Source organism: Echinops telfairi, unplaced genomic scaffold, assembly GCF_000313985.2.
Source record: "Echinops telfairi isolate 266 unplaced genomic scaffold, ASM31398v2 ScPeMD7_7425;HRSCAF=8463, whole genome shotgun sequence".
Lineage (NCBI taxonomy): Eukaryota > Metazoa > Chordata > Mammalia > Afrosoricida > Tenrecidae > Echinops > Echinops telfairi.
The window spans coordinates 6,475,166-6,477,661 of record NW_022111325.1 but is presented as its reverse complement, the minus strand read 5'-3'; positions in this window follow the sequence as shown (position 1 = coordinate 6,477,661).

Here is a 2,496-nt window from a genome sequence, read left to right as displayed (position 1 = left end):
TGTTTGCCATCTCTCCTCCATTTCTTTCAGCAAATCCTTCCATTATTTAAATTTTTAAGAAAAATTAAATTTTTAAGAACAATAGGGGAAATGCTCTTAAGGTAATAAGCTTAAAATCAGACTAGGAAAAGAAAGAACCTTAGAAAATATAAAATAAAAATTACTCTCTCTAGTTTTCTACCAACAGCCACTTACTTCATGCCAACTTGGGAAAAGAGATGAGAAAATTTTTCTTAGTAGCTCATATATTTGAATTTAAGAAGAAAGAACTGAGATAGGGTTGTCTCCAAGAGGTCTGAATTGAAGAAATTGAAAAGGCAATCCAAGAACACCAGCGTTTGCTAGGCATCAGAGGGAAGCTGTATGGTGACCAAAGATGACATTGAGTCCTCTAGCCTGTGAGTATCTTCCTGTGGGGTTGGTACCTCTTGAATCCCCAATTACAGGATGTTTTTCTTCTGATTATTCCTGAAAGAGGAATAATCTGCTCTAGGACTCTAGGGATGTTCCCTAGAGACTCATTCCAGGAACCAGGGGCATCAGGGAAAGAGTCTGAGGTTGTATCTCCGAGGCATTATTAGGAACCTGGACAATTAGTAGAACAAAAACTCTTCACTTTTTATTACGGACTCACAGGAGTAATTTGCATCAGAAACAAATGAATTTTATCAACAAGCCAATGAACCAAAAAGAAACAAGCAAAATGAATGTCTATTCTATTATTCCTTCATTTATTGAATCAACAAATATTAATGACTGTGTACTTCTGTGCCATTCTGAATATTGGGGATTCAAACATGTCAGAGTGTTTTCTCTCATAGAACTTATCAAGGAAAGAGACATACAGAACTGTGGCTAATTTAGTAGATTTCTTTGTTCAGACTGATAAAGGAGTCTCTTCTGCGTGAATGCAGCCATGTGCACAAGGTTGAGCCGTGAGTGGTATATTCATACTATCAGAAAAAGAATATCACTTCACATGGACAGATGTAGCTCTGTGCATTTGTCAGTGGACTGTGGGCTGAATTTTATCCTTGACTCTCTGCCTTAATTAGGAATTCTTATGAAGCACATAACCTACATAATCAGATATATTTAAAATGAATAATCTCACCAATAAATATACTAACACAAGCCAAAATTTTATGAGGAACAATTCTAGATTTATGAAAACAGAATGTTTACTTTTTGTGTTTGTTTGGAAAGTTTTTGAACATTTTTCAGATGACTTATATATGAGCTAGAAACTTTAAAATAAATTTTTTCAACAAGGTGAAGTTTCACCACTCATCTGTCAGTTTGTTGTACTACAATGGCTTGCACCTTGTATTTAATTTATCAGCAGGATTGCTCGTGGATAAGTTTTAGCGGAACTTCCAGTCCAAGATAGACTAGGAAAGAGAATCAGTCATTCTACTTAACCAAAAAGAAAATATGATGAATGAAAATCTTATAAATAATAGCCAAACAGCGCCCGGTATAGTGCCAGGAGATAAGCCCTCGGGTGGGAAGGGACTCAAAATATGACTGGGCAAGACCTGCCTCCTCACAGTAGACTTGACCTTAATGGCATGGATGGAATATGCTGTCAGGATCTTGATTTGCTGATGTGGTACTAATTAAAATGAGCATAAAACAACTGCAAACATCCATTAATAGTTGGAACATGGAACAAACCAAGTATGAATCCATTGTAATTGGAAATCATCAAAAATGACATGGAAGAAAAATGAAATGGAGCACAAACAGATTGATATCCTAGGCATTTCTGAGCTGAAATGGACTGGCATTGGTCACTTTCATTTGGATAATCATATAGTTTATTATAACAGTGTGGTAGTTACATAACTTTATGTCAACTTGAATATACATAAATGTGTAGGGGTGATATCAACCTGCCATTCAGGCCACAGCCTAATGATGTCTCCTTAAGGGAATGGCTTTCTCATAAGGAGGACCCAGAGAACCTCCCCCTTGCTCTCTGCTTTGATCCTCTTGCTTGTTGGCCACCCAGAGATGTTTCCTCCAACCTTGGATCCACACGACTTCATGCACAATGACTTGTGATCTTTTTGCATTGTGCATCTCTGCATGTGGCTGCATGAGTCTGAAGGGGTACTTATGGACTTGTATCAGACTTATGGACTTAAGTTGAACTGGTCTGGGATGTTTTCTTGAAATATAATTACTTACTGACTCTTACACCTCTGTAAGTGTCACTGGATTTGTTATTTTAATAATCTTGGCATAACACAAACAGAAGAGACAAATTGTAGAGAAATGGCATCATTCATCATCAAACTGAAAATTTCATGAGCTATCCTAAAGTATAATGCTGTCGACAATAAGATAATATCCATATGTCAAAAAGGGAAACTAGTAATACATCTATTACTAAATTTTGAGCACCAACAACTAATGCCAAAGATAAAGAAATTGAAGATAAATTCCAACTTGTGCAATCTGAAATGTATCTAAAATGCCATCAAGATGCAC